Source organism: Oncorhynchus tshawytscha, linkage group LG14 (genome assembly GCF_018296145.1).
Source record: "Oncorhynchus tshawytscha isolate Ot180627B linkage group LG14, Otsh_v2.0, whole genome shotgun sequence".
In the NCBI taxonomy this organism is placed as follows: domain Eukaryota; kingdom Metazoa; phylum Chordata; class Actinopteri; order Salmoniformes; family Salmonidae; genus Oncorhynchus; species Oncorhynchus tshawytscha.
In genome coordinates, this window is record NC_056442.1 from 16,298,942 (window position 1) to 16,322,499 (window position 23,558).

A 23,558-nucleotide genomic window follows, 5' to 3' on the forward strand; every position below is an offset into this window, starting at 1 on the left:
ATCTGCAGATTTCCACTGATTGTCAATGCGATTAGAATGTGGTCAAGAGGGAAATAAAAGTTTTGAGTTTTTCGGGGGTGAAGAACACTCTACCAGTGTCTTAGATATCTACCGGTGTCGACCCGCCTCCAGTATATCAGAGTCCTCCTAACTGGGTCATTCCTACATTGCGGTACATTTTGGACCTCGTAACTTTAGTTGAAAAAAAATGTATATATTATTTGTTTTGTATTCTATCAGAAAAACTCAGGCACTTAGATCTATTTTAGGTGCATGATCATACAGTCATTGCATAATAAAGACCCAAGACATAGAAATTAGCGTTTGTATCAGGAAAGTTTCCTTTCACGACCTCTACAAGCCAGAATGCTGAATAAAATCACCGGTTGATCCTTTTGCAGATAGGAATGTGAGACAAAATATCCACCGAGGAGTGTTATCAACCCAACCTTAAGTAGGCCAATGCTGATCTGTTTATCGTTTGTATTTCTGGTTTTTATTTTCAATAGTGATGCAATTCGCATGTGACAAACACTTACACAATATGGCTGAGCTTTACTGAACGCCAACACTTCCAGCTGATTGCGTTCGGCTATTGTTTACATATTGATCATCACGTGCAAAGCGTTAACAGATTGAAAATACGAGTGACAGAACCACCCATGCCACAAAAAGTGGGGTAAACAATGCATCCTTGTGGATACCTGATCTCTACCTCATACCGCCAAAAGGACCAACTGCATGTACAACCGGTAAAGTAAGTGTAAATATAATTTTATTCAACATTCTGCCATGTAGAGGCTGTTGCGTCTTTTTTACATGTGACAAAATAAGCAAAGTTAGTGTAGAGAATCAATCTAAACCACTGTGAAATACATTTTCCATAACCAAAAATATGGCTTATTTCTATTAGAGGTTGATGAATAACAACTGGGGACATGACAAAAAAATGCTTAAATCCACAGGGGGGAAAAGTATTTAAAATGCCCTTTCAATATCCAAATGTTGGTGTTTTTAAGGTAAAGGACACATGACCTTATATTTAAAGCTTTTGGAATCACATTTAAACTAAATAAGAACTGATATTTTCTGCCGACAGAACAGGCACCGCAGAGTAGGAATGTCTCAGTTAACTAGCTACCACACAGTGTCCTTTGCTTCCTCTTGCCAAACGCCTGGCCTCGTCATCGTTAACCGAACTGCGGCAAAGCAGTGCCTGACAGGCAGGGGCGAGGGATACTGTCTACCGGTGTGCTAGCTACCGATCCCACTAGCTAGCTAGCTAGCTAGCTAGCACATAGTGTTCTTTGCTCCCGCTTGCCGAACACCTGTCCTCACCGTCATCAACAGAACTGTGTGAAAACACTACCCGACAGGCAAGGGTGAAGGACACTGTTTACCAGTGTGCTAGCTAGCTACCTATCCCGCCTCCTGCTTGCTGTGTACTGGAGTCTGTTGGGGAATAATCAGAATTGGTGGGTAACATAGATAAGATGTTTTATTTTCATGATATGTTTGTAAGTTACTTCTCATCAAGAATGTTATTTTTGTATAATACTGTGGCAGGGTTGCAGTATCTGTTCTATGTCAAGACTAAGTTGCATGGGCCGCGGAGAGGGGAGAGGTCAAGGTGTCATCATGTGTAAACATATCTTTTGCTCCACTGTGTCAGTGTGCCAGTCACTCCCTACTTTTCCCATCGGGGAGAGGAGGACGGCAGTGTCTGGAATCATTCTATGCTCCCTCTAAAGGTGTCCCTATCTTAAACTATAGCAATCACTCTCCTCTCCGTGAGCTTGTCCAGGATAGGTTGTATTTAGAATCGGTTGTATCTAAATGACAATTTGATATATGCCTGTTGATATGGAGGGTTGGTTTATGGTTCTGGGTTGTGAGTAAGGAGACAAAGCTGAACGATTTATTATGTCTATGCTGTCTGACTATGTGTGTTTTTTGCTATTAAAGGATCTCAGCTGCAATGTGTAAGGGGCTCACAGAGAATTCATGGATAGACACTGAATTGATCTGAGAGTCACAGGATTGGGATAGAGCTCATATAATTAAAGATGGACTTTGATAACTAACTCTGACTTGTGTTGTGGTTTGCGCTCATGATTTGGTAAATAGAGGAAATTTCCACGACAAGTCCTAGCTTGCTAACAAGCCAGCACATATTGTCCTAAATGCCTGCCGAACAGCTGCCTTCGTTAACAGAACTGCAGGAAAACATTGCCCGACAGGCGGGGGCGAAGGACACTGTTTACCATAGCTAGCTACTGTTGTCGCCCCCACCTCTTCTGTGGGGTCTATCATCAGTTGGCATCCATCGTTATGGTGCATTATCATTGTACTGCCGCACTTCCGCCTGTATACCAGAGTCCTAGCTTTCAAATGGACAAATAGAAGTATGAGGGATTCCTGCATATGCCCCAAATGCCCCAGGTCACAATTGCCCCCTTTTCAAACTAGTTGCTGTTCAACTCCATCGTAAATCGTGGAGTTGAGTTTAGGCTACCTGGAAGAGAGTGATTGACTAGGTGTTCTTGGTAATACTGGTTGGTTGTGTTGATATTTAACTGGGCTGATTCATCAGTTGTCTGCACAGGAAGAACTAACCTGTAAAAACAGTTGTCAGCTCAAGAATAACTAACCTAGCATATCTGAAATGATTGCAGGGTGGCAGCCACGCTGGTTTGTTTTAGATGATGGGATAATTTCCTACTATTATGATTCTCAAGATGATGTCTGCAAAGGGAGCAAAGGAAGTATTAAGATGTCGGTCTGTGAAATCAAAGGTATGATTTGTTTCTGAAAGTAATATATAAGAAATATTGTGCCACTCACCCTATGGATTTGATAGTGGTTACATTTCTAAACTCCCATCCCTCAGCTCTTTACCAAACATTGGCAGGGTTTCTGCTTTGTTGTCGTTTAAATCCCATGTCGCCCTGTTAAACCCCTCTAATCTCAGTACAGGTAGTATTTGCTGTTGAATCTCGACTTATTGTTGATTCTTGTACTTGTAGTGCTGAAGGGTTGTGTTGACATCTTTTTCATTAGTTCACCCCACTGGCAATACCAGACTGTAACTGATCATACCAGGAGAGCAGCATTTTTACGTCAAAGCTGTCAATGTGGCCGAACGACAGAAGTGGCTTGTGGCACTTGGAAGTTCCTTGCTGTCATAAGGGCCAATAAAGGAAAAGGTACTGACCCAGCAATGTTTTCTTTGTTCGTCATTAATCTCCCCAGTCCTCTTTAAAGTGAACTTTAGGGTAAAAAAGCAAGCTAAATAACTCAGTTATCTTTGTATTCACACTGCCCTTGCTTTTGAATGAGGACTCTTCACTTCACCTATTTTGTGGTTCGAGTCCTCTTTGCATTCACATTCCTATGTTAAGAAATCAACCAGGATATTTTTCAAACATTCACTCAATGCATTTTGGGTTTTTACAAAGTGCAGGACAAGCAATTCCATCAGATTGTGTTTTCGGACCTCTAGATATACGTACTTACAGGTACGAGGGACGCAAAAAGACAATACCGACTCAAACATGAATTCGGCTGTTTTCGCTCGCCGAGGCTGACGTGAAGAAAACGGAAAAAAATAGTGAATACTCACAAAGCCGTCGGCGCAGATGGCATCTCTGGTCCTGTCCTCTGAGTGTGTTCCGTACCTGCAGGTGGGCGTCTTGTCTGACATCTGCAACCTGTCCCAGACTGTAGTCCCCACCTGCTTTAAGGAGCCCACCATGGTCCCAGTGCCCCCAAAAAACAAGGTGACGTGCCCAAATGACTATCGTCACACTCACCTGTCATCATGAAGTTCTTCGAGAGGCTGTTCATGGCCCACATTAAGGCCATTATGCCGGGCACACTGGACTCACTCCAATTTTCCGACCACTCCAACAGATCCACGGAAGATGCCATTTCCATCGCTATTCACACAGTTCGACAGGAAAACCTATGTGAGAATGCTGTTCATTGACCACAGTTCAGCATTCAACAATATTGTTCCCTCCACGCTCGACACCAAACTCAGAGCCCTGGGTCTGAACACCACCCTCTGCAACTGGATCCAGCAACAACACCACCTCTACACTGACTCTGAAAACAGGGGCCCCCAGGGGTGTGTCTTCAGTCGTCTGCTGTACTTCCCATTCACCCACGACTGGGTGGCTATGCACGACACCAACTGCATCAAGTTTGTTGACGACACCAAGGTTGTAGGCCTTTTAACCAACAACGATGAGTCAACCTATAGGAAGGAGGTAAGTGAACTGGCGTTGTGGTGTCGTGACAACAACCTCCCCTCAACGTCAGCAAAACGAATGAGTTTATTGTTGACTTCATGACGCAGAGGGAGCAGGCGAGTCACAAGTTGTAAGTTCTTCGGCATCCACAACACTGAGGACTTGTCATGGACCAACAACACCACCACTCTTGTCAAGAGGGCGGCTGAAGAAATTCGGTATGCTGTCCCGGGTCCTCTCCAAATATTACCACTGCACCTTCGAGAGGGTCCTGACTGGTTGCATCACGGCCTGGTGCGGGAATGGCTCCATCCACGACTGCAATGCCCTCCAGCAGGTTGGGAAGATGGCCCAGTATATCACTGGAACCGTGCTCCCACCCATCCAGGACATCTACTCTCAACGGTGCCTGGGGAAGGCATGCAGAATCATCAAGGACCCCACACACCCCAGCCAAAAGCTGTTCCCTCCATTACCATCGGCAGATGGTATCGGAGCATTAAGTCAGATGCCAACAGGCTCAGAAATGGTTTCTATCTACAAGCCATCAAACTGCTGAACACTTGAACTGGACTGACCACCTGCTCTGATTCTCTGCACCTTTGCACACACACTCACACCACACACATACATTCATGCTACACACACTTCACAACTGCTGCTACCAGACTCTTATTATAGTGCTCAGATTATACACTGCCCCCCATTCCTCTTCCTCAATATATGTGTAAATATTAGACTATGAATTGTCCCTTCTTGTATTATACTTATGCTAAAATGTTTATTTGATTCTACTGAGCCATTTACTTTGTTCAGGTTTTTAGATTTTTATTGTTGTTGCATTGTCGAGAAGGAACCTGCATGTAAGCGTTTCGTTTGACGATGTATACCATGAGTATCCCGGAAACACAACTAATAAAACTTGAAACCTACATTTTGGAATGTAAAAGATTGCATTTAGTTAAAAGATGAGACGTAATTATAATCAGAACATAATATTAGCATGTAAATGTTATTGGTAACAGAATAAATAGCAGAAGAGTACTGCAGATTAAATAATGCTGTAATGGCAAAGGTGCATACAGATGGAGGAATTCAGATATGACGTCTTCGTTTGGGCACTATCCGCAGACTTTTTAAGCTACGGCGCGACATGGTTCATACAATGTGCCTATAAATCTGCACAATCTACTTTTTAGTTTTTTTTATAATCGCTGCCATCTTGGAACGAGACTTGGGATCATGTACAGTGCCTTCAGCAAGTATTCACACCCCTTGACTTTTTACACATGTTTTTGTGTTACAGCCTGAATTTGTAGTCTATAAAAGTAGAGCCGCACACTCAATCTCCCAGTAATTGGGTAAACCTGAATTTAAAATGGCTTGAATTTAGATAATTCCACTTTGACATTATGGGGGTATGTTTTTATGCATTTTTACAAATGAATTAAAATTAAAAGCTGAAATGTCTTGAGTCAATAAGTATTCAACCCCTTTGGTATGGCAAGCCTAAAAAAATTGAGTAAAACAATTACTTAAATTAATTTACCTTTCAGCAGGAAAATAACATAAAACACATGGCCTAATCTACATTGGAGTATTTTTTATTTTACCTTTATTTAACTAGGCAAGTCAGTTAAGAACAAATTCTTATTTTCAATGACGACCTAGGAACAACAGATTTTTACCTTGTCAGCTCGGGGATTCAATCTTGCAACCTTTCAGTTACTAGTCCAACGCTCTAACCACTAGGCTACCTGCCGCCCAAGTAGATCACATATTGCAAACAAATAATCTGAATATCGTGTCAGTACAAATTTCCACACATTTTGGGAATTTCTCCCCATCCAATCAATATCCAAGTACAGCACATGTTTTTCCAACAAACCTTCACATCCTCATCTCTCTAATGACAAGCAAACCTGGGGAGCTTTGTCTTCACATTGCCCTGAAAAAGGGAACCGGACTAAAAACCCTTGATAAGTGCTAACTCTGACACTGCTGCTGAAAAAATTCCTAGGGGAAACACTGAAGAGCACCAACAGATATAGACCACTGACCAAAGGGTCTCTCACTAAAATAACAGTGTTATATTTTTTTTATTGGAAGAAATAACAGACAAGGCAGAATCTCTTAAAACAAAGATGTCCGAGCTGCGTCTCTACTGTGACTTGCTAATGCAGCAGGTCCACACGATACAGGAGTCTGAGGACCAGGAAGGAGACCACTCCAATTCCAGCTCGGAGGTAACTATACCTGCATGGTTTCAGAGAGGTTGTGTCCCAAATGGCACACTATTCCCTACATACTGCACTTATTTTGACCAGAAACCCATGGGCCCTGGTCAAAAGTAGTGCGCTGTATGGAATAGGGTGCCATTGGGACGACGCCCTAGTGTTGGCTGTCAGAAATCACCAGCGTGGGTGTGTTTGCTGTTTTATTCTTCATCTACCCCAAATTAAATGGTTGTAGTGCCACTGTACACGAGATCAGAGCGACAGGCCAAGATTTGGAGTGTTGCCGGAGCAAATCCCTGGGCTGGTGAGGAAATAACTGGTACAAACTGGTACTGCAGTTGTGCCCTTGAGAAAGGCACTCATCGTGTGTGTTTGGTATGGTGTGTCTGGGAGCCCAGGGTTGGGAAATAAAAACAGAAAACAAAAATCTATATTTGTTTTGATGGATACAGAAATTAAGTTAATTCTGTTAAACCAGAGCTCCAGACTAACGTTTCCCACTGGTGGCACCAGCCCACAATTTGGTCGCACTCCCACATTTTTGCGGGGTCACGCAATAGAAAAATAATAGAAAAGTAATCATCTTAGAAAGTAATTTAAATTTACAGTGATTTATTAAGAAGTGCAATAAACTGATATAGTATTCAATATATAAGTTGTTACATATAACATGTCCAAGCAGGAATACATAATTCAAGATATTTTCGATATGTAACAGTGATTGTCATGAATTTTGGGTTGATAATTAGTTTATTATTTATGTTTTACTGTCAAAATAGGACTCCAGAATAAAAATGTTTTGCGTTCATGTTTATGTCCAATAATATGACATCGGCCTAATTCAATTGGTACTAATTCACCAGCTAAGGGAGTGAACTTCAAACACATTAGCTAGATTGCTGACTCAAAATATAACACCTACTGTTAGTGTTGCCATGTATTAATCTAACAGTAAATTAAATGTCCCCAATGAGGACTAGTGCACTCGTGACTGCCGATTTCGCGCACTCCGTAAGCCATATCAGATATCTTGATTGTAGAACAGTGTGCCTTGAGCTAGATATTGAGAGTTGATAAATAAAAAGTATACTTAAAGAAAGCTGAGATCCTACTCTCTTTTTCATGGACAGCAGCTTGCTTCCAAACATGTGTTTTATCCCCGCAATTGCATTTTAAATATTATACAATCATAATGCATTTTTCGGGGTGCAGGAGGGGGGAGAAGAGGGTGTGAGAGACCCACTCATCGCATCAGCCGGCCCTGTCGAAACAGGCTCAGTGGCACTTTACTGTTTTAACAAAAGCATGGTTTTATCCACACAAAACATATGTATGGTATGTCCCATTTAAAAAATGTAACCTACAAAGTCAACGGGTTGCCAAATGTGACTAAATGGTTGCAGTTTGGAGCCCTGAACTCTTCAAGCACTTTTTTAGTAACACATTGTGTTGCCAATTTAAACGGCATATCACCTAGCAAGGTCTGAGGCATGTCTGTGTAGTATATCAAACCAATATATTAGGCTTAATATTGTGTATGTTTAGGTCTTTATTTTTGTCTGTGCCTAATCTCCAATTGTTGTTGACTGATTCACCTCTCCTTGTCTTTTCTTTGTTGCTCCAGACTCTGAATGAGGCCTCCTCTTTACTGAGTGCCACGTGTTACACCTTCATCAAAACACTGGAAGAATGTATGAAGATGGCCAAGTTCAAGACAGACATGGCGCTGTTGAACCCTCCAGATGACATGATGATGTCCCCTGTTTCTCCGTCCTCAATACAGATGGCCCGGGTAGGATGGTATTCAACGTACTGTCTAGCTCCGGGGTGAAGTTTCCCCTAGGTACAGATTCCCCTCCCCAATCCTATTAGTGGGGAAAATGCTAAACTGACCAATGATTCATGTCTAGGGGCAACTTCATCATATTGATAACCAGTTGTTCAGAGACACAAAGACTAATCCATGGCTTAAAAATGATAAAGTTGTTATAGACAAGGAAAATAATGAAACACAATTCGGTTGTGGTTGTTATAATACAAAAAAAAAAAAAAAAGCTTTTCTATATATCTTCAAATATAACTAATTGGAACACAAATTCAACATGGTGAAGATAAAAACTCAGTAAACAGAAGGCACAGTATGTGTGGATGGTGTGGTGTATGTTTTTTTTATGTTTGGGAAAGTGTGGCGTTGAGTGAGGAAGGAAATGGTTGTATATCCCAGAACCAATGTATTGCTGTGAGTGGGTGTGAGAGAGCTTTCAATGTTGTTCAGATGATTTGATATACTTTTTATAATGAATTATACATCTTATTTATTGTCCTATCATGGTGGAACAGCGTTTTAAAATAAATTATACACTTCATTTATTGTTCTATCATGGGGAACTCCATTTAAATAAATTATACATCTTATTTATTTATGATCCTATATTGATGGAACGGTCCACAACCCTATACCCTAGACACCCACCTGAGTGGCCCAGATGGTAAGGAGAAGTCCATATTTTATGGGCCTGCTGTAAGCCTAAATGCGCCAAAGTGTGGTCAGAGACCTAGAGCAGCACTGCCCCCTCAAGATTATGAGCCTGCTTGGCAGGGTTGGTCCTGCAAAGCCAAAGCCCCCTAAAGGGAAAGCACACTATACAATAAATTTCTCAAAGCTGCTAATGATAACCTTGACGACCTTGTACCTAGCCGGTGGGGTGCCCCCACCCAGGCAATGGCAGTGCTTGCAACACTAGCTGCAGTAACCCATGGGGAGGGGTCACACTCTGACATTCAGAGAGGGGGTATATTATTGTGGCACAAAATCAAAACTCTGTCTGCATGGAGATGCTTGGGAATATGGTCAATACAGGGAACCGTGTTGTGTGTGTTTCAGGGAAAAGGGGTACATTTGACCGCCATCTAGGACGTGACAATGGTTAATAAAATCTCTCCATTTCTGCCCATTTTTTTTGCACAGTCTTGCAGGCCTTCTCATACAGCTGCAACTGTATATGCATTCGTGAATCAAGATCTTTCTTGAGTTGGGCTCTGGGATGGTGCAACTGTTGAGAATTGGTATGGTTGTGTGGGGGAGAAGGGTTGAGTGTGTATGAGTGTGTGGGTGTATGTGCGTATCCCACAACTGTTGCGAAGGAGTGAAAGATGTTAGGGACAATATAGGATGATTCACAATAATTGTTTGCTAATATAATAATTTTAATAATAATATTAATAGCTAATTATGGAAAATAAGAAACAGGACTTTTTAAAATATATATATATATATATATACATACACACACACACACACACACACACACACACACACACACACACAGAGGGGGGAAAAAGTATTTGATCCCCTGCTGATTTTGTACGTTTGCCAACTGACAAAGAAATTATCAGTCTATAATTTTAATGGTAGGTTTATTTGAACAGTGAGAGACAGAATAACAACAACAAAAAATCCAGAAAAACGCATGTCAAAAATGTTATATATTGATTTGCATTTTAATGAGGGAAATAAGTATTTGACCCCCTCTCAATCAGAAAGATTTCTGGCTCCCAGGTGTCTTTTATACAGGTAACGAGCTGAGATTAGGAGCACACTCTTAAAGGGAGTGCTCCTAATCTCAGTTTGTTACCTGTATAAAAGACACCTGTCCACAGAAGCAATCAATCAATCAGATTCCAAACTCTCCACCATGACCAAGACCAAAGAGCTCTCCACAGATGTCAGGGACAAGATTGTAGACCTACACAAGGCTGGAATGGGCTACAAGACCATCGCCAAGCAGCTTGGTGAGACAGTGACAACAGTTGGTGTGATTATTCGCAAATGGAAGAAACACAAAAGAACTGTCAATCTCCCACGGCCTGGGGCTCTATGCAAGATATCACCTCGTGGAGTTGCAATGATAATGAGAACGGTGAGGAATCAGCCCAGAACTACACGGGAGGATCTTGTCAATGATCTCAAGGCAGCTGGGACCATAGTCACCAAGAAAACAATTTGTAACACACTACGCCATGAAGGACTGAAAACCTGCAGCGCCCGCAAGGTCCTCCTGCTCAAGAAAGCACATATACATGCCTATCTGAAGTTTGCCAATGAACATCTGAATGATTCAGAGGACCAGTGGATGAAAGTGTTGTTGTCAGATGAGACCAAAATGGAGCTCTTTGCCATCAACTCAACTCACCGTGTTTGGAGGAGGAGGAATGCTGCCTATGACCCCAAGAACACCACCCCCACCGTCAAACATGGAGGTGGAAACATTATGCTTTGGGGGTGTTTTTCTGCTAAGGGGACAGGACAACTTCACCGCATCAAAGGGACGATGGACGTGTACCGTCAAATCTTGGGTGAGAACCTCCTTCCCTCCGCCAAGGCATTGAAAATGGGTTGTGGATGGGTATTCCAGCATGACAATGATCCAAAACACACGGCCAAGGCAACAAAGGAGTGGCTCAAGAAGACGCACATTAAGGTCCTGGAGTGGCCTAGCCTGTCTCCAGACCTTAATCCCATAGAAAATCTGTAGAGGGAGCGGAAAGTTCGAGTTGCCAAATGTCTGCCTCGAAACCTCAATGACTTGGAGAAGATCTGCAAAGAGGAGTGGGACAAAATCCCTCCTGTGCAAACCTGGTGCAAACCTGGTGGCCAACTCGGGGGTGGTCTGCCGTGCATTGGATATGACAACCCAACTTGGGACGAGGAGGGCTTTTAGCAGGTGGAATAGTGGAGACCAATTGAAGGTTTACTTAGTAGCAATGCAAATATCATGGTACAGCTATATACAGTAGACACTCAATCATTATTTTAATGGTACGTTTACAAACATTTATTTTGATAAATAGAATTGAAAGTTGTCTCATTATGCTAAGTGTTGAAATAAGTATATCCAGTTATAATTGTAATGGCTTAATAAGAAAAGACTTTCAGTATTTACCTGGCTAAAAGAGAAGGAATATAATATCTATTGTTTACAGGAAAGTCAATCAAACATTTTAGATGAAGTTTTGTGGAAAAAGGACTGGGGGGGCAAAATGTATTTCTCCCATGGGCAAAGAAATTCAAAAGGGGAGATGGTATTAATTAACAATAATTTTGATCCAAATGAGCAAATTGTCCAAACAGATCATCAAGGTAGATGTATTATTTTAAATATGTTATTGGACAATAAACTTATATGGCTATACGGTCCAAATAATGATGATCCAAGCTTCTTTGAAAATAATATGAATTATCAACTCTACAAGCAACACTAGACTCTTATTATGGTGTGACATTTTTAATACGGTTTAAACACCTCTATGGACCGTAAAGGAAATCGCCCTCAGGCACTTAAGGAAATCATGACTGTCATGGATATATTGGAATTAGTGGATATATGGAGGCTTAAATACCCTGACCTAGTGAGATATACATGGCGGAGGCTTAATCAAGCTAGTCGTCTTGATTACTTTCTTATGTCATTCTCTCTGGCACCAAAAGTCTAAAAAGTGTTGATGGGGGACAGAAAGCGGTCGGATCATCACATAATTGGCATATATATATATATATATATATATATATATATATACTCTTACAGTATTTCCACGTGGGCGAGGATATTGGAAATTTAATCAAAGCCTACTAGATGATAAATTGTGTAGAACTAGGACAGAAGAATTTATTTATTTATTCAGACTTTTTCAGACATAACAGCAGATCCCCTTATTGTATGGGACACTTTTAAATGTGCCTTTAGAGGCCATGCAATTCATTCCTCATCTCTAAAGCAAAAGCAATTTAGATCAAGAGTCCATATTAACAAATGAAATTGAAGGACTAACAGTATCGTTAGATAGCAATAAAAACTGTACCATAGAGGCACAGAATAAGTTAGAGGAAAAACAAAAATAAATGGAGGAACTTTTTCAAGAAAGATCCAGTGTAATATATTATAAAAATAAAGTGAACTGGATGTAATATGGGGCAAAATGCACCAAATTCTTTTTCAATCTTCAATATAGAAATGCTACCAATTATTTTTTTATTGAAACTTGTTACAAATGATGGAGTCACCCATGATTCACCAAATTATATTTTGAAAGAGGAAGTAAATTACTTTAAGAATATGTTTTCGTTTCAGTCTCCTCCATCTCCACTAACCGAAGCTAATTGTATGGATTTTTTTCCCTAATAATAATGTAATATTAACATCTGTACAGAAAGACTCATGTGAAGACCAAATTACAGAGGAGGAACTCATTGATGCAATTAAAGCCTTTAAGGCTGGGAAAACACCAGGGCTGGATGGCATACCAGTGGAAGTATACCAAACTTGCTTTGATATACTCAGATGACCATTATTAGCATGTTTTAACCACTCCTATAAAAATTAGAGGATCTATGTACTTTTTCTATCCTCTCTGGAATAAAACCAAATTATGATAAGTGTACTATTACATATTGGATCACAAAAAAAAAGCCAATTTTACATTACCGTGTAGTTGAGTAATTAAATGGTCTGACAGAGATGTGGACATACTCGGTATACACATCCCAAAAGAAAGAAATGATCTCACTCCAATACATTTTTACAGAAAGTTAGCAAAAATAGTTAAGATCTTGTTACCATGGAAAGGAAAATACCTGTCGATTTTGTGCAAGAATCTCCCTGATTTAACTCTTTAGTCATATCACAGTTTACCTATTTGCTTATGGTTTTGCATACACCTAGTGACCTGCTTTTTAAATTATATGAACAAAAAATATTGAATTTCATTTGGAATGGCAAGCCAGACAAAATTAAAAGGGCCTATTTATATAACAAATATGATTTCGGTAGGGCAGAAATTATTACATATTAAAGCATTAGACCTCTTACTAAAGGCATCAGTCATACAAAAGTTATACGTAAAACCAAACTGGTTTTCTAGTAAATTGGTAGGAATGTGTCATCCTATGTTCAAGAATGGCCTTTTTCCCTTTATTCAGATTACAACTGCTCACTTTCGGTTATTTGAAAGTGAAAGCATCTCCAAAATATCGTTATTTAAAAAAAACAAGCCTTAGAAAGTTGGTTGCAATTTCAGTTTAATCCACCTGAAAAGACAGAACAAATAATACAACAAATATTGTGGTTAAACTCAAATATACTAATGATTGATAAAATAAAAAAGGTTTTAAAAAAGGTATAATTTTAGTGAATGATATAAATAGGACTGGTGGAGTTATGTCACACATGCAGCTAACACAGACATATGGAAATGTCTGCTCTACCCAAAATTATAACCAACTAATTATTATTATACTAATCATTATTAACACAAAAATGGAAGGGGACAAAAGTAAGGAACTTGTATGTCGGCCCTGTATTAAAGAACATAAGAAAAGTGTGTTGAATAAAAACATATACCAATTTCATTTAGGGACCAAAAAACGGACAGCTGTGACATATAAATTGCAAAATTGTGCCATTCCATGGCACATGGTTTATGAATTGATACGCTAAACAATGCCGGATTCAAAACTTTTAATTTTTCCATTTAAATTACTATACAAAATTCTTGAAACCAATAGAATGTTATATATATGGGGGATACAATCTTCCCAGCTCTGAAGATTTTGCTGTGAGGAGGCAGTCATTGGATCAATTATTTTGGTATTGTCCATATGTAGCTCGTTTTTGGTCACAGGTCCAGGAATGGCTGAAGAATTGCAGCATTTGCCTTGAACTAACACTGCAAATAGCAGTATTGGGTGATTTGAAAAGCCATAGTCAATCAATCTAATAATTATTTTACCGCAAATGTTTATTTTTAATTTACAATCTGTAGAAGCTATGAGAATAGGAAGGCGTCACAAAAGTAGTGAACATCACAGCACAGTTGAAAAATAAATGGCAAATAGAAATCCAAAATGGATGGTGTTAAGAGATAGATGGGAGGGGTTGAATGGAGCTGAAGGGTGGGACTAATAACAAGATAAACAGTTACAAATAGAATCAAATTGGATGGACATCAGAAATAGAGGAAGGACCAAAAACAAACCAAATATAACTATTGTAAAATAGATTGTGTCTGTAAAATGTGTGTAAGATGTAGAAGCCTAACAGGCTGACTACACGACGCGAGCGATGCAATATAAATTTAGAAATCTGTTACTCAATTATTGCACCCACACTGCTCGCGCGCGCCAACGAGAGTCTGCATTGGGGCTAAAATAGAAATCAGTTCTATTTCTGACGCAGATCGTGCTGCAAGTCCTGCCTCTCCCATCTCCTCATTGGTTTATAGAAGCAGGTACCCACGTGCCATCTCCTCATTAGTTATACCCACGTGGGTGACTGAAAGATGAACGAGGTCAGTGGCGGTAATGCACCTAATTTATGAAAGTTGCCAATGGGTTAGGGGTTAGGGGTTAGGGTTTAGGGTTAGGGTTAGGGTTAGAGGGTTAGGGTTAGAGGGTTAGGGTTAGAGGGTTAGGGTTAGGCGGGGTTAGGGTTAGGGTTAGGGTTAGGGATAGGGTTAGGGGGGTTAGGGGTTAGGGTTAGGTTTCTAGTTTTGAGTCGGTTGATCCACTTCCATCTCTGACACGTGGAAACCGGAGGGGGAAGGGAGGGGTTGCACTCCACCAGTATCAACGTATGCATATGAGATGAACAATGTAGGGTAAGTAACATTATATAAGGTAGCATTGTTTAAAGTGGCTAGTGATATATTTACATCATTTCCCATCAATTCCCATGATTAAAGTGGCTGGAGTAGAGTCAGTGTCATTGACAGTGTGTTGGCAGTAGCCACTCAATGTTAGTGGTGGCTGTTTAATAACAGTCTGATGGCCTTGAGATAGAAGCTGTTTTTCAGTCTCTCGGTCCCAGCTTTGATGCACCTGTACTGACCTCGCCTTCTGGATGACAGCAGGGTGAACAGGCAGTGGCTCGGGTGGTTGATGTCCTTGATGATCTTTATGGCCTTCCTGTAGCATCGGGTGGTGTAGGTGTCCTGGAGGGCAGGTAGTTTGCCCCCGGTGATGCGTTGTGCAGACCTCACTACCCTCTGGAGAGCCTTACGGTTGAGGGCGGTGCAGTTGCCATACCAGGCGGTGATACAGCCCGCCAGGATGCTCTCGATTGTGCATCTGTAGAAGTTTGTGAGTGCTTTTGGTGACAAGCCGAATTTCTTCAGCCTCCTGAGGTTGAAGAGGCGCTGCTGCGCCTTCCTCACGATGCTGTCTGTGTGAGTGGACCAATTCAGTTTATCTGTGATGTGTATGCCGAGGAACTTAAAACTTGCTACCCTCTCCACTACTGTTCCATCGATGTGGATGGGGGGTGTTCCCTCTGCTGTTTCCTGAAGTCCACAATCATCTCCTTAGTTTTGTTGACGTTGAGTGTGAGGTTATTTTCCTGACACCACACTCCGAGGGCCCTCACCTCCTCCCTGTAGGCCGTCTCGTCGTTGTTGGTAATCAAGCCTACCACTGTTGTGTCGTCCGCAAACTTGATGATTGAGTTGGAGGCGTGCATGGCCACGCAGTCGTGGGTGAACAGGGAGTGCAGGAGAGGGCTCAGAACGCACCCTTGTGGGGCCCCAGTGTTGAGGATCAGCGGGGAGGAGATGTTGTTGCCTACCCGTGGGATCGATGCCTGCATTCTCCAAAAGCACATTGTTTGATGGATCCAAGAAAACTCCAGTTCAGACTTCATGCAGCCTTGTCTTACGACAACCTACTGTCATGTAAACAATGACAAGAAACTGTCATGTAACAATGAGATGCACCGAGCCTCTGCAAGTGCTGGAGCGCAAACTAACAAGTCCACCAACAGCATAGCCTGACAAGACTGGACACTCTTGGTTGCTCCTTGTGGCAATTCCAAACAGCTGGGGAATTTGATCAATTGGTATTGTGTTTGCTTAGCATGCTATAGGTAGTGGGATCGATGCCCGCATTCCCCAAAAACACATTTTTTTGTGGATCCAAGAAAGCTCCAGTTCACACTTCATGCAGCCTTGTCTTACAACCTACTGTCACAACCTACTGTCATGATGTCAAACAGATGAAAAAGCAAGAAACTGTCATGTAACAATGACAAGCAACTTTCATGTAACACTGATGTCACAATGTCAGATGAAAAAGAAGACATTACTTACTTTCAGAGAGCAGCGTATCACACACTCTAACCAACTGAGCTAACCGGCCGCTGGCTAGAGAGCACAATTGTTGAGATGCACCGAGCCTCTGCAAGTGCTGGAGCGCAAACTAACAAGTCCACCAACAGCATAGCCTGACAAGACTGGACACTCTTGGTTGCTTCATGCGGAAATTCCAAACGGCTGGGGAATTAGCTCAAATGCTTTGCATGCTTGAGGTAGTGGGATCGATGCCCGCATTCCCCAAAAACACATTTTTTTGTGGATCCAAGAAAGCTCCAGTTCACACTTCATGCAGCCTTGTCTTACAACAACCTACTGTCATGTAACAATGACAAGCAACTTTCATGTAACACTGATGTCACAATGTCAGATGAAAAAGAAGACATTACTTACTTTCAGAGAGCAGCGTATCACACACTCTAACCAACTGAGCTAACCAGCCGCTGGCTACAGAGCACAATTGTTGAGATGCACCGAGCCTCTGCAAGTGCTGGAGCGCAAACTAACAAGTCCACCAACAGCATAGCCTGACAAGACTGGACACTCTTGGTTGCTCCTTGTGGCAATTCCAAACAGCTGGGGAATTTGATCAATTGGTATTGTGTTTGCTTAGCATGCTATAGGTAGTGGGATCGATGCCCGCATTCCCCAAAAACACATTTTTTTGTGGATCCAAGAAAGCTCCAGTTCACACTTCATGCAGCCTTGTCTTACGACAACCTACTGTCATGTAACAATGACAAGCAACTTTCCTGTAACACTGATGTCAAAATGTCAGATGAAAAAGCAAGACATTACTTACTTTCAGAGGAGCAGCGTAGCACACACCATTGAGGCCCACAAACAAAGCTGTGGATAGTTTCCTTGAAGCCAGAGCATAAAGAAAGAACAAATACAAATGCCAAAACCCGGGATCGAACCAGGGACCTTTAGATCTTCAGTCTAACGCTCTCCCAACTGAGCTATTTCGGCAATTCACTAAATTTAATTCTGTGGCACCCTTGACAATTCACATGCATGTGACTCACAATTTTGACACTCAAAATGTACATCATAGCCAGTACGGGGATCGAACCCATGACCTTGGCGTTATTAGCACCACACTCTAACCAACTGAGCTAACCAGCCACTAGCTATTGGCTGCAATTGTTGAGATGCACCGAGCCTCTGCAAGTGCTGGCGCGTAAACTAACAAGTCCACCAACAGCATAGCCTGACAAGACTGGACCCTCTTGGTTGCTTCATGCGGAAATTCCAAACGGCTGGGGAATTAGCTCAAATGCTTTGCATGCGTGAGGTAGTGGGATCGATGCCTGCATTCTCCAAAAGCACATTGTTTGATGGATCCAAGAAAACTCCAGTTCAGACTTCATGCAGCCTTGTCTTACGACAACCTACTGTCATGTAAACAATGACAAGAAACTGTCATGTAACAATGACAAGCAACTCTCATGTTGCACTGATGTCACAATGTCAGATGAAAAAGAAGACATTACTTACTTTCAGAGAGCAGCGTATCACACACTCTAACCAACTGAGCTAACCAGCCGCTGGCTACAGAGCACAATTGTTGAGATGCACCGAGCCTCTGCAAGTGCTGGAGCGCAAACTAACAAGACCACCAACAGCATAGCCTGACAAGACTGGACACTCTTGGTTGCTCCTTGTGGCAATTCCAAACAGCTGGGGAATTTGATCAATTGGTATTGTGTTTGCTTAGCATGCTATAGGTAGTGGGATCGATGCCCGCATTCCCCAAAAACACATTTTTTTGTGGATCCAAGAAAGCTCCAGTTCACATTTCATGCAGCCTTGTCTTACGACAACCTACTGTCATGTAACAATGACAAGCAACTTTCCTGTAACACTGATGTCAAAATGTCAGATGAAAAAGCAAGACATTACTTACTTTCAGAGGAGCAGCGTAGCACACAGCATTGAGGCCCACAAACAAAGCTGTGGATAGTTTCCTTGAAGCCAGAATCATAAAGAAAGAACAAATACAAATGCCAAAATCCAGGATCAAACCAGGGACCTTTAGATCTTCAGTCTAACGCTCTCCCAACTGAGCTATTTCGGCAATTCACTTAATTTAATTCTGTGGCACCCTTGACAATTCACATGCATGTGACTCACAATTTTGAAACTGAAAATGTACATCATAGCCAGTACGGGGATCGAACCCATGACCTTGGCGTTATTAGCACCACACTCTAACCAACTGAGCTAACCAGCCACTAGCTTTTGGGTGCAATTGTTGAGATGCACCGAGCCTCTGCAAGTGCTGGAGCGCAAACTAACAAGTCCACCAACAGCATAGCCTGACAAGACTGGACCCTCTTGGTTGCTTCATGAAACAATTCCAAACGGCTGGGGAATTTACTCAAATGAGCTTTGCATGCTACAGGTAGTGGGATCGATGCCCGCATTCTCCAAAAGCACATTGTTTGATGGATTTACAAGAAATTTCAATTTACAAAAAATGCAGTTTTGTCTTTTGAGCAATCTAGTCATGAAATCTATGACAGCCTACTCAATCACTGATGTCACTGTCAGATAAAAAGGACATTACTTACTTTCAGAGAGCAGCGTTTCACACACTTAACCAACTGAGGTAACCGGACCTGGCTAGCACAATTGCAGATAATAGCCTAATCTTTGAGCGACTAAAATTCCACAACAGCAAAGCCTGACAGACTGGACACTCTTGGGCTTTTGTGGCCATTCCAAACAGTGGGTTTTGATCAATTCCATGTCTCTGGACCCACTGCATGCACAGGCATACGCTCGACCTAGTTTTGTCCCATGGAATAAATGTTTTTGTGGATCCAAATGTTTTTCACACTCATGCATCCTGGTCTATCGGACCACCATTTTAAATACAAATTTGCAATTGCAACAAATAATCTGCTTAGAGACCCCAACCAAGGAACATCAAAAGTCGTGCTATAAATTCACAGACAACACAAAGATTCCTTGATGCCCTTCCAGACTCCCTCTGCCTGACCCAAGGACGCCAGAGGACAAAAATCAGTTAACCACCTAACTGAGGATCTCAATTTAACCTTGCGCAATAGTATCAAGATGCAGTTGCACCCCTAAAAACTAAAAAAAACATTCTCATAAGAAACTAGGTCCTGGTACACAGAAAATACCCGAGCTCTGAAGCAAGCTTCCAGAAAATTGGCTGGAAATGGCGCCACACCAAACTGGAAGTCTTCCATAGACTAGCTTGGAAAGACAGTACCGTGCAGTACCTTGAGCCCTTACTGCTGCTCGATCATCATATTTTTCTAACTTAATTGAGGAAAATAAGAACAATCCAAATTCCTTTTTCCTGATACTGTCGCAAAGCTAACTGGGTGCAGCATTCTGGAGAGGATGACTTTCACTTTAGCAGTGATAAATTCATGAACCTCTTTGAGGAAAAGATTATGATTATTAGAAAGCAAATTACGGACTCTTCTTTAAACCTGCATATTCCTCCAAACCTCAGTTGTCCTGAGTCTGCACAACTCTGCCAGGACCTAGGATCAAGAGTAGACGTTCAAGTGTTTTAGTGACTATATCTCTTGACACAATGATGAAAATAATCATGGCCTCTAAACCTTCAAGTCTGCCATACTGGTCCCTATTCCAACTAAACTACTGAAAGAGCTGCTTCCATGCTTGGCCCTCCTATGTTGAACATAATAAACGGCTCTCTATCCACTGGATGTGTACCAAACTCACTAAAAGTTTGGCAGTAATTAAGCCTCTCTTGAAAAAGCCAAACCTTGAGGCCAGAAAATATAAAAAATTCGGCAACCAGAATCCGTCCATTCCTCTCAAAAATTTGATAGAGAAGGCTGTTGCTCAGCAACTCACTGCCTTCCTGAAGACAAACAATGTGTCCTGAGGGGCTTCAGTCTGGTTTTCCCCAGCTGTCTGAGCACTGAGACAAGTGAAGGTGGTAAATGACATTTTAATGGCATCGGACCGAGGCTCTGCATCTGTCAACGTGCTCCAGAGACCTTAGTGCCGCTTTTGATACCATCGATCACCACATTCTTTTGGAGAGATTGAAACCCAAATTGGTCTAGTCACGGACAAGTTCTGGCCTGGTCTTAGATCTTATCTGTCGGAAAGATATCAGTTTGTCTCTGTGAATGGTTTGTCCTCTGACAAATCAACTGTAAATTTCGGTGTTCCTCAACCGAGGACCACTGTTGTTGAGACTATCATTGGACCTCTTTGGGATGTTATTAAAACATAATGTAAACTGGGTCACTGGTGTCACAGGCTGTACATTTCAATGAAACATGGTGAAGCCCCAAAAATGATGCCCTCAGCTAGGGGTGTTTAGCAGACATAGCTTTCTTGGAACAAACAATCTGGCTATTAAACTGGAACAAGACTGGATGCTTGTTCTAGGTCCCAAGAAACAAAGAGATATTCTGGAATCTGACAATTAATCTTAATGGTTGTGTCTTACATCGTCAGTGAAGGAGAGACATGATTCCGTTGCAGAAGTGGCACTGTAAACTGTGAAGGACCTCTGAGACCCTGCCACATGCTGAGTTACTCTGGACTGGCCTGTTTGATCTCTCTTTTGAAGAACATATCAAGACCATTTGGACATCATTTTTTAGACTGGGACCATTGCCCTGATCAGAAACTTTCTGTCCTGATGCAGAAAAACACGAATAATCCATGCAATCCACTTTCTGGTTAGACTGTTTACTGCAATGCTCTATTTTTCCGCTACCCGGATAAAGTACTAAATAAACTTCAGTCAGCGCTAAATTCGTCTGCTAGAATCCTGACTAGAACCATAAAATCTGATCATATGGACTCTTGAGTGCTGGAGTCCTCTCTACCACTTGGCTTCCTGTCAAAGCTGGGAGCTGACATTTCAAGGTTTTACTGCTAACCTAGGGAGCATTACAATGGGTTGCTCCTACCTATCTCCTGAAAGGGTCCTGCCGTACAGGGCCTTGAACGTTCACGCTACGGTCACATGACGCAGGCCTCCTAATTGTCCCTAGAAACATTCTAAGCAAACAGCTGGAGGCAGGGCTGCTCACTGAGCTCCATTTTTATGGAACGGTCTGCCTACCCATGTCAGAGACGCAAACTGGTCTCAACCTTCAAGTCTTTACTGAAGACTCATCTCTTCAGTGGGTCATTGATTGAGTGTAGTCTGGCACAATGAATGGGAAGCCTGGATAAATCAATCATCTGTTTGCAGAGAGTTAAATAAAGTTGCTGTCTCTGCCAGGCCATCCCTGTTTCCACTGGGATTCTCTGCCTCTAACCCTATTACAGGGGCTGGGTCAAGGCTTACTGGATAATGCTCTCTCATTTGATTGTCCAATTCTAAATCAGGTGAACAGAAGGATGAGTGGGTTGATTCACTTCATCACACTGTCACGTTGGTTGGCATACCCCCGCCCGTCTTCTTACCAGAGAGATGTTTGTTTCTGTCGGAGCATCTTGTGGGAAACCCGCAGCCTTGTCGTCTCTCAGGAGCCATGTTTCCGTGGTTGAAGATATCCCTCTAGTGGTGATGTCCTCTGTGCTTGCTCAAAGTGGGTGGACATATGGCAATAAGAATGCCTTCCTGTTTGGCCCTGTCCGGGGTCTGACCTCGGATGGGGCCACAGTGTCTCCTGACCCCTCCTTCTCAGCCTGAGTATTTATTTGCAGTAGCCATATGTGTCCACTTGGCTACACTGGTTTGTTATATCTGGCAGACTTCTCCTGTCCTATTCGAAAAACATATGTCCTCGTACAGATGGTGAGTTGAGTGTGCGATCTTAATTCAGTAGTTCTTCTCGGCTTTCTTTCTCCTAAGATGAGCCCTGGGGTACTAGCTAGGACTAAATGACATGATGACTCAAAAAACTGCTAGTCCCCTCCAACCTGGCCATGCTGCTGCCAGTTTCTCTGACCTGAGCCCTAACAATGACAAGGAACCTGACACTGATGTCAAAATGTCAGATCCACAAGGCCATTACTGCTTTCAGAGTTTCAAGCTTCCACCTGACTGTGAGCTGCCCAGTTTCAACAAAGCTTGGATAGTTATTGAAGCCAGAGCATTAATCGAAAGAACTGGTCAAATTATGAACATTTGGGAACATTTGGCCATGTTCTGTTATAATCTCCACCACTGCAACAGCCAGACAATTCACATGCATGTGACTCACAATTTTGACACTTGTCTCTAGCCAGTACTTCAACTATTTTGGCCTTATCTAGCACCAGTTTTAACCAACTGAGCTACACCAGCCATTGCTTTTGGGTGCAATTTGTTGAGATTCACCGGCTGGGTTTCTGCAGCACTTTGCTATCAGCTGATGTAAACTAACAAGTCCATATACAAATTTGATTTGACAAGACTGGACCCTCTTGGTTGCTTCATGCGGAAATTCCAAACGGCTGGAGAATTAGCTCACATGCTTTGCATGCGTGAGGTAGTGGGATCGATGCCTGCATTCTCCAAAAGCACATTGTTTGATGGATCCAAGAAAACTCCAGTTCAGACTTCATGCAGCCTTGTCTTACGACAACCTACTGTCATGTAAACAATGACAAGAAACTGTCATGTAACAATGACAAGCAACTCTCATGTTACACTGATGTCACAATGTCAGATGAAAAAGAGGACATTACTTACTTTCAGAGAGCAGCGTATCACACACTCTAACCAACTGAGCTAACCAGCCGCTGGCTACAGAGCACAATTGTTGAGATGCACCGAGCCTCTGCAAGTGCTGGAGCGCAAACTAACAAGTCCACCAACAGCATAGCCTGACAAGACTGGACACTCTTGGTTGCTCCTTGTGGCAATTCCAAACAGCTGGGGAATTTGATCAATTGGTATTGTGTTTGCTTAGCATGCTATAGGTAGTGGGATCGATGCCCGCATTCCCAAAAACACATTTTTTTG

General features: G+C 42.1%; 4 non-coding genes and 1 pseudogene across 4 annotated transcripts; 1 reads left to right on the top strand and 4 right to left on the bottom strand.

Annotated features, from left to right (window-relative positions):
- Positions 1-8,502, top strand: part of LOC112238039 — an 11,398-nt pseudogene extending 2,896 nt beyond the window's left edge.
- Positions 8,503-17,526: 9,024 nt separating this feature from the next.
- trnaf-gaa lies at positions 17,527-17,599 on the bottom strand. Its single transcript has one exon. It is a non-coding gene; the product is annotated as a tRNA-Phe (tRNA).
- Positions 17,600-17,681: 82 nt separating this feature from the next.
- On the bottom strand, positions 17,682-17,755 carry trnai-aau. Its single transcript has one exon. It is a non-coding gene; the product is annotated as a tRNA-Ile (tRNA).
- Positions 17,756-18,634: 879 nt separating this feature from the next.
- trnaf-gaa lies at positions 18,635-18,707 on the bottom strand. The gene has a single exon. It is a non-coding gene; the product is annotated as a tRNA-Phe (tRNA).
- An 82-nt stretch (positions 18,708-18,789) lies between these two features.
- On the bottom strand, positions 18,790-18,863 carry trnai-aau. The gene has a single exon. It is a non-coding gene; the product is annotated as a tRNA-Ile (tRNA).
- Between the last annotated feature and the right edge of the window lie 4,695 nt (positions 18,864-23,558).